The 15,332-nt window shown below is 38.4% G+C and overlaps 1 protein-coding gene across 1 annotated transcript in view; it reads left to right on the top strand.

Annotated features, from left to right (window-relative positions):
• The first annotated feature begins 672 nt into the window (after nt 1–672).
• Nucleotides 673–15,332, top strand: part of MYT1L (myelin transcription factor 1 like) — a 295,677-nt gene continuing 281,017 nt past the window's right edge. The window contains exon 1 of the mRNA XM_083857754.1: nt 673–754. The gene's annotated coding sequence lies outside the window, so the exon portion shown is untranslated. The remainder of the gene's footprint in view (nt 755–15,332) is intronic.

The following is a 15,332-nucleotide window of genomic DNA, read 5'->3' as shown; positions in this document are numbered from 1 at the left end:
CTGCCCTGCCCCCCCGCCGCTCCGCTCCGCTCCGCTCCGCTCCGCGCCCCTCCGCGCCGCTCCGCGGGGGCCGGGCCTGCGCCGGGCACTGCACCGCGCCCCGCGCCCGCGGGATGGAGCCGCGCCGCGCCGCTTAAAGGATGCGGGCTCAGGCGGGGTAAGTCGGCGATCGGCTACGGATGCTGTTGTGCTGCGGTAATGTGGTCTCTAGGGGAACTAGGGCTTGATGCATGCTGCGCTGCCTAGGCTTCCTCCAGCCCGCCGCCTCTCTGCCGCTCTTAAATGGAGGTTACAGCTGATCCATCAGCCACAGAGCTGCACGCATGCCCACCTTCTCAGCCTTCAGTGGTGGAAACTTATTAATTTCTGCCTTCGACTTCAGGCCCGTTGGTTTCCTGTCTGAAAGCATTATTACTTTTGTCCATGTGGCAAAATAATTAGCATACAGATGAGAAGGGATTCTGCCTCTGAGCCTCAGTCGCAGGAGAAGATGTGCAGTGGAAAGTTGATTGGATGAATGGAGAACAAATGGTGGGCGTTCGAAAGCATTAGGAGAGTTTTGTTGTCGTGGAGCAGGTTTGTCAGTTTTCTGGGTGAATCTCGTAAGATGGAAGGCAGGGTGGCTGGTGCCGAGACGGCGGCTTGACAGACCGTGGCCTACTTGGAGGGGCACGTTTGGACTGCATGCATAGATAATTCCTTTGGACTACTGTGTGTTGCCATTCTGCGGCTTTCCCTCTCCTGTTCCCGCAAGGTAAATATGTCCTTTTATCACCGTTGTTGTTGTTTGCAGGGCACTTTGCTGTTGTTGACAAAGTGATGGAAAGTTCAGCTCTTTGGGCAGTAACAAAGGAATAGCCCTGGTTCTCCCAGCCCGGCTCGCAGGACACACTGCTGTGCACAGAGCCGGGGAGGCTCAGCGGCCGGGGCCCATCCTGCTCTCCCTGAACTCAACGGGGAGTTTGACATTGCTGCCAGTGAGAACAGGATCGAGCTCCCAGTGATTGCTGTTTTAATAACGACTGCTGGAAATGTCAGATTTCTGCTTCCTTTTTTCTAGAACAATGTGGGCAGACCTGTAAAATTAGCAGCTACTGTTTCAATGAAAGCCCTGCTGTGATGAGTTTTGATTGGTGTGGTATGCATTTTCTTGGTTGAAAGGAAAAAAAAAAAAGCTTATTTAACACAAACTCGCCAGTAATGCTAAAGCCCAAGTTGCAGATTGACAAATTACTAGTGATTCTCTCAGCTCTATAAATCTCCGCTACATATGTGTCCTTATAAAAGCTTCTTTTTTGAGAGAAGAAAACAAAAGAAAAAAAAAATAAACGAGCTATCTGTGAATTAAGTATTTTTTGTCAGATAATAATATTGAGTCAGGCTGGAATCCCACTTCTCGAACAGAGCATCCATTGATAGGCATTTCTTATATAATTCTGATGCTGTATATAAAATATGAGGTACTTGAGCCTTTAGTTACGTGTGCTTTTTTCGTGTAGTCATTTAGAAATATTTTTATTCAATTCTAATGATTCCTAATCTCGTTAAAAATGGTGATTTTCATTTTAACTGACCTAATTTGGAAACTGCATTTAAGGTTGGGGTTGAGAATTATTATCTGGTAATTGTCTTTACATAGTTCTTGTGACTGTTGTAGAACAGTTTAATAGATTATTTGCTTTAATTTGAGTGGTGTGGGGGTTTTGTTACCTTTCATTATATTATTGGGGAGAAGAACAGCTACAGTTCCAAATGATGTTTAGTTTTTACCTTTCTCTCCTTTTTTTCTTTTTTTTTAAACTGCCATTTCAGTTCAGTGTGATAGTTTATTTTTGAAAATTGCCAAACAAATAAAAGTCTGTCATGTCACTCTGCAAAGAAGAAAGCCCCCCAAATATTGGAACACACTGTTAACCCTTGCTGGGCAGTTAGCAGGTACCCCATATGATTTATTAAGGTTGATCAAGTTTGGATTGATAAGGTTAAACTTGGTTGCTCTAGTGTCATCTGTATATTTATACTTGCTTACAATACAACACATTTAAAAACAATTTAACATGGCAACATAACAATTTGAACATCAGAAACACAGTGTGATGCAAGACTATGTAAAAATCCAGAGTCTAAGTAACTATATTTTTCTAAAAACTGCATTGATTTATCAAGTGAAACAAAGAGAAGAGTAAATGATTACAATGATTAAATGTAGAATTAGGTATATTTTATTCTGATCTTAATAGTGGATTCAATTTTGTATGTATTTTACAGATTGAACTTTCTGGAGAGTGAATGTTCTTCCTCCTCCTTTCTCCCCCCCCCACCCCCCACCCCCCCATTTTCACCAACAAGGGCAATAGTTAAATGCTAAACATTTGGAGTGGTTTCTTTGTTTTAGATTAAAATACCCAGTTATATGCCCACATTTTCAAAAAGGGCATTAGTTTTATTGTAGTAGTTCTTGGTTCATAGTATGACTTTGTTGTTTTACTCTACAGTCTTGGATGTTACATATTATAAAATTGAGCAACTGTATGTTTGGAGACAAAGACAATTAAGAAAGAAGAGGAGCTACTTCAGTATAATCAGAGATATATGATTTCTTCAGATTTGTTAAGGACTATTTTTGTGGGTTCTCTGTTCCTGTTCTCTTCTATTTTGGTTAATTTTTTTGTTGAGGAGGATGAGAAAAATATGCAAAGGAATATTTTGATTATATACACATACATGCTACACATATGTGGCAGACTATTAGCAAAGCATAGAAACTTTGCTATATGAATGGCATAAAAATAACTGTTTTGAAAACTGTTCTGTGCTGGTCAGGCTTTTATATGGACTCTAAAAGAATGAAAACAAAATTCCCATCCATTAGCGTTTCCACGGGAAATGAGCACGGGTATTTCTTTCTAAGTGCATTTCACAAGCACATTTATAAAACAAACTTGTCTGTGTTAGAATAATTTCTTGATCAACTTTGAGAACAGTCATTGTTTTGTTGAGAGAGTCAGTGGTGGAAAAGTACTTTGATATTAAATAGGTATACAGCATTGAATATCCTCATCGAAATACTGGCTTTAATATAATTTTGTCTGAACTTGGTAAATGTTTGCATCATGTTGATCAACTTTCAGGAAAGATGTGAAGTTCCTGATAGTATAGTACTAGAGAACTTTATGTCTGTGGATTACTTACTGACCTTTTCTTTCTCGTAATAGGAGTGATGAGAAATGCTAATAAGATTATCAATGGTGTTTTAAACAGAAGTGCAGCCAGATTTCTATGGAGTAAAAATGGGTGCAGACCAAATAGCATCATCTTCTCCACATATCCTAGATTAAAAAGTCACAGGGAGAGTAAATCAAAGCTTTTGTAGCTTGTTGACAAAGATTATTTCTTTAGAATCCTTCACAGTATTCTGCTTTGATTAGAATCACTCTGCCTATTTTAGCCATAGAGGAAAAAGCAGCAAAATGTAATGAAATTGAAATGAAGGGGAAACATCTTGGGTGGGGAGGGGGAGTTGAATATGGAGACAGACAAAAATCACAATTGGATTGTGATCCCTTAAAAGGGATCATACTTCTAGTCATGAAAACAGTAAACATTATTACTAGATCGGATTAAAATCTGATCTCGGATCAGATTTTCTGTGTGTATATACTAGTTCAGCATGTTTGCACTGAAGCTGCAGATGTGGAACACTGTCACCAAGTAAGGAAGCTGGCCAGCTTGGTTGTGGAAATAACCAGGGCTGCAGGGTGCCCCAGAGAGGACCATCAAATCAGGTCAGTATAGAACTGTCTGGTAGGTTGTAAACAGTAAGAAATCAATGTTGTGACTGCCAGTAGACCCTTTGGTTTGCTGAAACTCCCACCTGCCTAACGCATCTAGGCAGTTGGTCTCAGAAACCAGTTTCCTTCAGGATACATTTTATGTTTCTTGAAAGTCTAACATAACCAAATTGATTACAGTTCTGCACCAGGCAAATGCATTAACATCTGTAAGGTCACAGATTCCCAACCAAACCAGCACTGGGGTCTGTTATTTTGTGAAGTATTAAAGGTCTGCATTTCTCATACCTTATGTCTTCATGGCGTTTTTTTATCAGGAAGTTGATTAAAAAGGGGATGGTATACAATAAATATATGTTCACTTGATATGGCTTCAGCTGGTTCAGTCTGAATCTGGCAACTGCTGTCCTTTGCTTGGTGCAGTAGTGAATAAAATTAGGGCAAAGCAGCAATTTAAGATGAATTATTTTTATGAGGGGTTTTAAAAAGGCTGCTGTTTTGTTCCTACTTTGCATGATCCTGCTTCTGACCCCAAGGAAAAGAGAGCAGTGAGCTTTGGAACAGGCTTGTAATATCATTTTATAGAATGACAGGCCAAACATATTTCTCATGCGGCTCCAGTAAAATCAAAAGAAAACATCTCCTCACTCTCTCAAGATTTTGTTATTAATAAGAGTGTTTACAGGCAGACTGTAATGGAGAGTATAGTTACCACTCAAAAAAGACTTTAGACTGCTCACTGAATGGCTAATCTTTTCCAGGCTTTCTGGAGATGTTATCTCCCTCACGTCCCATCCCCCCCAATAGAAAGGGTGATACTATTGCAGATATAACACTGCAATATTTATATTTCATATCAACAACTTGCTTTATTTTTCCAAGGGAAATCCCCTTTTTTCCTCTCGTCTCTAGCCAATACTGGAGGATATTACCGAGGGAATAAAATTTTATGCCTAATTTTAGTGTTCCTCTGCCTAATGTAGTGTGAATAAGTACCATGTTACAGCATTTAACCTAGTCCATCTTTGTCACTTTCTGAACAGTTCCTCAGTTCAGATAAAGTAGTCAAATTGCAGAAAGAGAAGATCTCCAAAGATCTCCAAGGTTTGTTTTGACGATAAACTAAAGGGAGTAGATGTTCTGGAATTCCTTCAGTGCTGCAGCAGGGCATTCTCTCACATAAGGGGTTTCCCAGGCCTCTTGTGATACTGTAAATGAGTGGCTCATCCTTTTATTTCACATCTCCTACGCCAGGATTGTTGAATCCAGCGTGTTAGTTTTCAGCACTAGTGATTTGTTTTAGTAACATTTTCAGAGATACCAGCAATTCCTCTTCTGTCCGAAGAGGAAAAGGCCCTGTTTAAATATGAAACTGTGTTTATAACAACTTTGCATACATCAGGCTGTCATATCCTATTCATAAATACTCAGGATCTTTTTTGGGGGGTATGTGCATATTTAGGAAAAAATAATACTGTTATGTCATAGAAAATGATAAGGTTGACTACAGGGCTTTTTACTTTCTTTGTATCTTTATAATATTCTTGGTATGTCTAACACAAATCGTTATGAATTCAGAATTATATTTCTTCAATGTCTTGGTTGTGCTGCATAGTTTGAATTAAAACTCCAGAAGAACAGATTCCTTGGGCTCGGAGTTGACACTAAAAAGTAATACTTGTGTTTTTTCAGCCCGTGCAAGCACAAAGTCCATTCCAGGTCTTGCTAGGAAACACCCAGAGTTTACACAAGTCGAGTTAAAATGCCCTCACACATAGAAAAAGATGTCTGTTCCAGCAGTGGTAAGATGCCTGCACAGTTGATATGTTACGTATTTACCAAGAGAAACAGATTTACTGTTCTTCAAGAATTTCACAATCCGCTGATCCTTTGGCTGTAATCAACCTGCACCCAACCTCAAACTCCAGATCTCATCACTTCCGGTGATGAATGCATGTTTTTCTCAACCTTTTAAAATACTCTGCATGTTTGGATCTACTTGAGCTTAAGGGCTTTACTCTGTGTGGAGTTACTGGACCTCCTTATTCCAGGAAAATAGCATACCAGAGTCCTCAGGGATAGTGGGCACAGGCCAGGCTGCAGCATTCTCACAAGAACTAAGGTGGTTTTTGGACATTGCACGTGTAAGGTGGAGAGGTTGTGATGAGAGGAATGAGTAACAGTGTCATATCAGGGAAAAAGAATCAAACATTCAATTAAAGGGAAACTGCTGGTGGAAAAACTGAGGTTCTGTTAGCCAGCATACAGAGTTTGGATGCTAAGAAAAATTAGAATTCCATGACCACTGAACATTTGACCTCAAAAAAGAGAAGGAAGAGAACCTGTGAAGTGGATATGGACAACAAGCTTGTAAAGCAGGATTACGCATAGGAGTCAGGAGATGTATGTGGATGGAAGTCAGGAGTACTTCATGAACCAAAAGACCAGCTGGGAAAGCAAAAAAGCTCAGGTAAGTTTATTTTTATATGCTACTTCCGTTAGTTTGTTTTGTTTGTTTTTTTCCCCAGCTCCAAGAACTTGTTCTTTCTCTTCAGTTCTTTCATCGCTATCTTAGAATAGTGTCTGATTACAAGGGGACAGGAAACAAAGAAAATGCCTTTCAAATAGCCAGTTTATTTTAGCACTCCTGTATGCACTGTCAAATTTAAGTAAAAAACCCTAAAACATAAAATACATCACACCCAGTATTCATAAATGTGTGGTAAATACAGATAAATATATGTGGGCATGTAGTATTTCTGTGACTAAACATTAGTTCTTTGCATATAGGGGCAAAAACAATTACACCTCCTTAGTATGCCATTAAAACAGATGAGAAACAAGACTGTTAAAAGTAGTCTTGTAATTGTTTTCTAAAACTGTGTTTGCTGTGAATAAAATGTATACATGTAGTAGAACCTTCATACTTGCAGTCCCTTGCTTTCTGAGAGTAAAGCAAATTCAAAACATTTTTTTTTATTCGGGGAAACAGAGCCATTTTGATGTTGGTTCAGAGAAGCTGCTCACTGAATTAAACAATAGCAGCTATCCATTTCCATTCATGGATTTTCAGGTTGATCTTTGCATGAACATCCTCTTTTATCTTCAGGACACTGTCAGCATTTTTCAGCAAGTATTCTTTAAATGTTGAGAGTAAGGAAGGCCTCTTTTACTTCTTTTACAGTGTGTTACTGCTCACCTTTATCAGCTCTGGAGAAGTGCTCATAGTGGAAAGGCTGGTAACATGCCTGGGTGAACTCCAGCTGCTCTAAAGAACCTTCCCAGGGATCTCTGCCCTTTCTGAACACATTGCTGTCTGTTCAGTCACTTACTGCCTTATTTCTGCTATTGGTATCTGTGGTAGTCCACACTCTGTATGCAAGGTCTTCAAAAGTTGCTAAATTTAAAGTAGCCATCATTGACTGACTTCCTGAACTGCCCACTATGGGGCTGATCCATTTCACATTCTATGAGAAGGAAAAAAAAAATTAAAAAAAAAAAAAAAAAAAAAAAAAAAAAAAAAAAAAAAAAAAAAAAAAAAAGTGGGAAAAGGATGGAGATTTTTTGGAGATTTTTATCTACAACCTGTCCAATCTAACAGTGCTTTTTTTTTGTTTTGTTGTTGCTTATCAGTGACTGTGACTGAGAAGAAGCAGATGATGTTTAGAAGAAAGAAAAGAAAGAAAAGGTTAGACATTTTCCATAGGTCTGTTTGGTCTTTGTGACACAACATGCTGGAGAAAAGGCACACTTGAATAGTTTACCTTGAAGACTGAGCATCCTGATCTAGCAAATGCAGGCACTGCAAAGCAGTATGGGATAAAACACCCAGTCATTTCACTGCAGCAGTCACTGTGTTTCATAGACAGCTTTGCACAGCAGGTCTCATCCCATATACTTTCTTCCTTTACCTCCTACCTGCCCAAGAGCCAGCACAGATTGCCATGATGTTAATTCCAGCCAACTCCAATGGAAAATAAGGGCATATGACAAGATTGCACATATGTTAATGACTCATGCACGCTGGACTTTTTATTTGTCATTTTATCTGTTGTTTGATATAGTTAATAAATTTTTATTTTCCAAAAACTGTGATGGATGTGTTCTGTTTGAAAAATTGATATGGGACATCCTTTTCCTGTGCCCATGCTTCTTTCCAAATTCAGTAAAATGTGGTTGACTTGAAATTCAGGTTTTTTTAGCAGTTATAAGTGCGGCTTACTCAAAGAGCAGAACAATCAGATTCAAAGCAGTACTGCCAATAACACGTATCAGAGTATGCTTCTGACACTTCCAGGAATTGTATTCAGATTGACTTCTATAATTGCACCTTTTTATTCAGAATCATAAGTATTTCTACTCTTACTGAAAGCATCTTGATTTTTTGTTTTAGAGGTGATCTTTATTTACCAAATATACATCAGAATCCACTAAGCAATACTGTATCTTTGTTTCCAGATGCCCAATGAATCAGTTCAGGAACTAGGAAAGAAATGATACTTTTTAAGAGTTACAATTAATGAAGTAACTATCTTTATAAATATTGTGGTCTAGAAAACTGTCTTTGCATTCCAATATTGCAAAAAGATTCCTAAAAATATGAGCTCTACGTAGACTTCATGTTTTAATAGAAGTTAGTGAGCCATTTTTTATAACCACTCAAAGTCTTACTTGTGTTTATGTACTTGGAAGTTAAGAGAAGTGTGAATGGGATACTTTGCTAACTAATTTACTTGCTTTTGTATACTTTACAAGAGTCAGAATTGCACCTTTATGTCTATATATCTACACCTATTTATAATATATAAGATTTGTCAACACGAAGTTGGTAACCACTGCTAAACATTCAGGGTTTGTAGGTTCCCAGGACCACCATGCCACTAATTTCTTAGTGTATAAATGGTTTTGATTTTGCAGAATTTCCATTGCAAGATTGATACAAACTTGGTACCCAATTTAGAACTTGAATTGCAGTGTCCTGTACCTAAATACTTCGCTTCTGCTACTGATGATGCTAGATTTGCACCATGGTTGTACCAGGGGCTAAATATCATGAGGCTTGGTATGTTTAAATCAGTTGTGGAATGCTCCTACTTCCAAGCAAGTTTTATTTTCTGCCTCCATCTTCTACTTTACCTCAATTTTATATATTTCTTTAAAATCTGACAAAACTGAAACCCTGAACATGCAGGGAAAACTGGTACTAAAATATGAAAAGACATAAGAACTCTGCTGATTTGTTCCATTTGTTTGTAATGGTACTATAGACTTGAGTATGAAAACATGGAAGCATTAATATGGGGAAATGAAGGAAGAACCAGGGGCTCTCAAAAAACCAACCAACCAACCCCATGAAGAAAACAGGAATTGGGGGAAGCTGAGTTTGAGCTCCTTAAAATTCCTTAAGCAGAGTTCTGGGGTCCCATAATGCTAAGCATTTCCTTCCAGATTGTCTGCAAATTGCATAAACTATCCTGAATTCCAAAATTCTCCTGTCTAATGGTGTCCTTTATTTGTATGGAGCTTCATGACTCCCTGTATGGAGTTCAAGGAACATCTGGACAACACTCTAGGCTTACGAGTTACTCTTGTGTAGTCCTGCAAGGAGTCGGGATTTGGACTCCATCCCTATGACTTCCTTCCAACTTGAGATAATTTGTGGCTTTATGCAGATAACTTGAGTTCTAGACAGCCTGTGTTCCCAAGAGCTGTTGAGTGGCCCAGCTGCTTACTGGGAAATATTTCTACTGTTAACTGGAGTTTAAAAGTATTTGCTGTAGGAGAAATGGGGCTTTTTCTTACTCATCTGTAGTATTTTGATGTAAGGATGGAATTAAGTAGGGAGATTCCACCTTTTGCTCATTTTTACTAGCCAATGGATGAATAGGAAACAAAAATTTAGGGCTAGAAACTGGGAAAGCAAAATCAGTAGCATTCTTGACTTTTTTTGTTAATGCACATTCTGAATTTTCTTATACGAGAATTACAGATTTCAGATCATAGTTAAATGTTTTCAAAGAAGAATATTTTACCTCACTGTTAATTGTAAAAAAAGTCTAAAAAATGTCTGAGTGTTCAGTCATACACTTAAATGTTATTTTTCTGCTGAAACATCAGAATATTAGAACCATGGTAACAGCAAAAAGAATTTGCCAGATATCTATATTAGTACAAAGAGACAATACATTTGCATGGCCACATTTACAGAGTCAGTGGCCTAATCCTGTTCCACTGAAGTAATTGAGAATTTCTTGAAGGGAGGAAAGCATTCTATGTTAATTTCTATGTTTTTCAACTGTTGACTTACTTTTCCAGTAATTGCTTTCAAAGCAATTCCATTTAAGGTAGAATTATTAACTCATGCTTTATAAATTGAATTGTTGATTGCTTTATCATTTTACCCAAAGTTCTGAATACTAAATTTGATTTTGGCGTTCATTACTCTAAGTTGTCCTTTCATCAACCAGTACCTTGGTTGTGGTAAGCTTAAAAACAACATTCCCCAAGAGGTATCACACCCATGATATAAGCCAAGAAGTATTTTTCTGTCCTCTCTGGAGACATGTTGCTGCCCCTGTTTACAGGTAGGCTGAAACACTAATGATCAAAACAGATCAAATTTAAAGGAATAGGATATCAGTACTAATCAACCTTTCTCTTTACTAAAAAATGTGTAGTTGATGCATTTATAATTGTGATAAGATCCTGACTATTTTATAGTCTTTTAAATACAACCAGCCTCTACTCCTTCATTTTCCTTGAAACTGTTTTTTTGTCATGAACTATGCACAGAGCTTTTACTCACAGAATTAATAAAAAAGAGACCTGAATGCAAATGAAAAGCATATAATTTGCTGTAAGTACATAAAGTTTTACATTCATCATACAAGACACTACATAAGTTGGAATGCATTGCTGCAGATCTTGAGAACCAGCTATGTTATATATTAATAATGCTGGAAACATTGGGAGGAATCTCATGCTTTAGAAAACAAGATGTCTGTTTATTGACAGAACATAGCACAATAAAATCCTCATTCTTGTATGACATCCTGGCCTGGGTGTTCATATTTCATGGGGTCTTAAACTTAAATGTTTACAGAATTAGGGCCTAAGCATATGAAGTTTTGAGACAAAATAAACTGCATATTCACTAAAACCAGCAAATGTTTCGAGTTCTTGTTGCAAAAAACTGTAAGTAGGGCAATAATGAAAAAAAAAAAAAATCACAGTTTTTCTCCTTTCAAATGAAATAATTTGATTTTCTATAAGAAATTTTTTAGTACTTCCTTAATTTACGTTACAGAATAAACTATGATTAAGTTCAAAATTCTTTTCTTTAAATCAGAGGATCTGGTTTGACTCATATGACTTTACTACTGTTTGGTTTGCTGTAGATCTCATTTTAAATTGTTGAGAATTAATAGGTTAGCCTTACATGACAAAAAAATTCTGGGGCTGAAATTTGAAGGATTTGTGGGGTACTGTCTCATACGAGTTTGTTTAGTCCAGTGATACTGAGATCTGTGAATTCCTAAATTTTGTGTAAGGGGACTTGTTTTTCCAAGCACTCAGCAGGTACTGCTTGTCTCTGGTCTCATGTCTCTGGTTAGAAGACACAAGAGGAAGGGGATTCTTAGAACATTACTCATCTACATTTAGGTTTGTGTGCTTAGAAAATTGTTGTCAACAAAAGAACTGTAGTCACTTGAGGATCATTTACGGTTGTAGAGATTCCTACTTTGTCATTGTATGCCAGAGATAGAGAAAATAGATTTCGATACACCTCATTGCTTGTGTAACATTGTGCAACTTCTTCTATCTTGTGATATGCTTATCTGAATTACAGTTAGCTTTGCATATAAATTAGCTGTAAACTGCTTTGCAGTACACCATTATCCTGATCCTTTTTCCTTTCTGCGCTTTTTTAGATCTTAAGAGAATTGTGGAATGGCTTGGGTTGGAAGGGACCTTAAAGTCCATCTAGTTCCAACCCCTCTCTCATGGGTAGGGACACTTTCCACTAGACCAGGTTGCTCAAAATCTCATCCAGCCTGGCCTTGAATGTTTCTAGGGATTTGCAATCTACAGCTTCTCTGCACAACCTGTTCCAGTGCCTCACCACCCTCATAGTGAAGAATTTCTTCTTCATATCTAATCTAAACCTACTCTCTTTCAGTTTGAAGCCATTCCCCCTTTACCTGTCCTTTGTAAAAATAACCTCTCCAGCTCTCCTGTAGGCTCTCTTCAAGTACTAGAGGGGGGCCTCAAGGCAGAACAAGCCCAACCCTCTCAGCTTGTCTTCATAGGAGAAGTTCTCCAGCCCTCCAGTTGTCTTCCTGGCCCTCATCTGGACTCGTGCCAATCATTCCATCTGCTTCTTATGTTGGGGAGCCCAGAGCTGAATGCAGTGCTCCAGATGGGTGTCTCCTGAGAGTGATGTAGAGGGGCAGAATCATCACCCTTGATCTGTCGGTCATGCTGCTTTTGATGCAGCCCAGGATGTGGTTGGCTTTTAGGCTGGAAGCGCACAATGCTGGCTCATGTCCAGCTTTCCATCCACCAGCAACGCCAAGTTTTTCACCTCAGAGCTGCTCTCAATTCCTTCTCTTCCCAGTCTGTATTTGGGATTACCCCAGCCCAGGTGCAGGACCTTGCACTTGGTCTTGTTGAATTTCATGGGCCCACCTCATGCCTGTCCAGTTCCCTTTGGGTAGCATTCCTTCCCTCCAGCATGTTGACTGTGCCACATGGCTTGGTGGTGTTGGCAACCTTGCTGAGAGTGCCCTCGATCCCACTGTCTGTGTCACCAACAAAGATGTTTGTCAATGCCAATATCAGCTCCTGAGGAACATTACTGGTCACTGGTCTCCACTTGGATATTGAGCTGTCGGCTGCAACTTTTCAAGTGTGACCATTCAGCCAATTCCTTATCACTGAGTGGTCCATCCGTCAAGTCCATGTCTTTCCAGTTTAGAGATATGCGTGTTATGCAGGACACTGTCACGTGCTTTCCACAAGTCCAGGTAGGTGACATCAGTTCTTCCTTCATCCACCTTCACTGTAACCCCACCACAGAAGGCCACCAAATTTGTCAGGCGTGATTTGCCTTCAATAAAGCAGTGTTGGCTGTCTCCAGTCACCTCCTTATTTTCCATGTGTCTGTGCATGGTTTTCAGGAGGATGTTAGTATTAGTCATTGTATCTCTTTTAATACAAAAGATACTTTGCAAATTGGCAGTGTGGCTTGAGAGCAGATCTTCAAGTGTTAACACTAGCATGTCTAAGCTGGGGTACTCACAAATTTTAGTGGCTTTTTAAAAAAACCCATTTCTTTGGGCCAACATGGAAAAGAAAGTGAGGAGGAAAAATAAGAACAGGGTCTGCTTGATGTTGGTAAATAGAGTAGTGCATTTTTTCCAGTCTGTGGCAGGCTTGAAGGGATTTCAGTTTGGTGGTACCACCTGAGAATAGTCTAAAAAATAGCAAACAGGAGTAAAGGTCTTAGATGATAGTCTTTACTAGCCTTTGCCTGGTGAGCTGGGTGGAGGGGTGTGGTTCCTTTCTTATTCCATTTGGTGAGTTTCCTTTATGTCATGTCCTTATTTGCCAATAAACCAGTAAAAGCATGTCTCTATCAAAATGGTCAATATGGGTGCATGGTATGCAAATATACCTGAGCTGGTGTTAATCACTGACTTTGGGGTGGAATAGCTGTAGAAGGTGCAAGGTGGTTGAGATGATCCTCAGTTGGTTTTGTTTTGGGGGATTTTTTGGAAAAAACTGATAAGAGTCAGTAATGTGAAATTTTATGAGGCTGATAGACTTATCAAGATAAGCAATCCAGTTGGTTAAATAAGCATATTTCATGTTTCCCTCCTGTTGTGTGTTTTGCAAATAGGCTTTTTTGAGAGCAGGTTGATTATTAAGTGCCTGAGATGGCATGTTATGATCAAGTGACATGAAACATTTGTGCCTGATATGCCTTAATGAACTGTTAAAACTGTGTATGCTAATCTAAGAATTAAAGAAGTGTAGAGGTAACAGTATTTTATTTGATAGCAAAAATAAAATTATATTTGTGCTAGTTCTTGTAGTTAATGCTCATCCAAGAGCTCATTTTGCCCTAGAGACCATATTGTGTATAATTCATAGGTTTGTAGAGAAAATACTATTGAAAAGGAAATCTGAAGGTCCAGTACAATCTTCTTCTCAAAGGCATTGAAATCAGAATATAACCATAATAATGTCCAAAGTTCAGTCTACACAATGGCACACAAATATTGTGGAGGCATATGAGAGACTGTGAGAAAAAGGTGTATTTAAAGTCAAGTTGTCTAACTATTTAAATGTGATGATAGAGTGTGCTGCTGTATATATATATATATATATATATATACTTTTTTTTTTAATGAGTTCACCTGATATTGCCATGTACAGGTAATTTTATTTCTGGCAACTCCACATGTCAGTGAGAATAGAAACATCCCTAGAGCCAAGAGCTGACTCTTCTGTTGGATCAGGTGTCGAAAGGGAATCCACAACATCTGTGCAGGTCAGAAGGGTGGGAGGAAAAGGCAAGCTGAAGGCCATTGTATCTGGAAAATATCTTTAAAAAATCCTCTACCTACTTTCTCTATTCTGAAAAACCATTAGGGAAAGGAAATTCTGTTTTAATCATAGAAACACGTTTCTGTTGCAAGTTAGAAAAGATGCAGTAGCAATCAGTTCAACACCAATGGGGAGATACCATGGTTGGCCAAATAAGTCCTCCCATTTTGAGTTTGCATATATTAAAGTCAAAAGTTTGAAAAAAATACTTAATGTCAAGAGAAGCTGGACTAAACAGGGAGTCATGCACTTCATTAAACAGCTTAGAAACAAGATGGAAGTGGGACATTTTAGATTGTTTGGTTGATTATTAAATTTCTATTTTGTATTAAGGAATATATTGGTTTTAACATGAATATTGGCACTGTGGAATAACAAAAGCTAGTAATTTTTGTGTTTCCACAACTCAGCATCATGCTGCTATGTTTCCTGCCTGTTTTTATGCTAGTCAGTGTTGACCCTAAACATTCTTGGATTTGTGGGTCAGAGGTGACACTGAGATGCCTTGATAGAAAAATAAAATGGAAAAACCCAAGATACCATTTATTTTTCTGTGCATAGGGCACAGGTGGGTTCTTTTTTTTTAAGAAAGGCAGCCTTGGACCACCTTGGACACAGTTAGGACATTAGGGATCAAACTTTTCTTTTTGCAGTACGAGTGTAAATTCAGTATTTCCAGTGATTTTACTGGCTGTTTTGAAAGTATCCAACCGCTGCTGCAAGAATAACTTGAATAACCTGGAAAGGATTGCAGGCCTCGCAGAATGTCGGGTGTGAACACAGACTAGAGCGACAAATTTTAATTAAATATAAACCCCTTATAATTTATAGTTAAAATTAAAAATCAAAATTTGGGAAGTCCTTTTAAAGAGAGAGCTTCTTTCACTAAAAGCTCTTCTTTCTAAGCAGGCCTTCAGGTACATTTCTAAC

The sequence above is a fragment of the Zosterops lateralis genome (assembly GCF_965231275.1).
Source record: "Zosterops lateralis genome assembly, chromosome: 3".
In the NCBI taxonomy this organism is placed as follows: domain Eukaryota; kingdom Metazoa; phylum Chordata; class Aves; order Passeriformes; family Zosteropidae; genus Zosterops; species Zosterops lateralis.
This window is presented reverse-complemented; position numbering and strand designations above follow the sequence as displayed.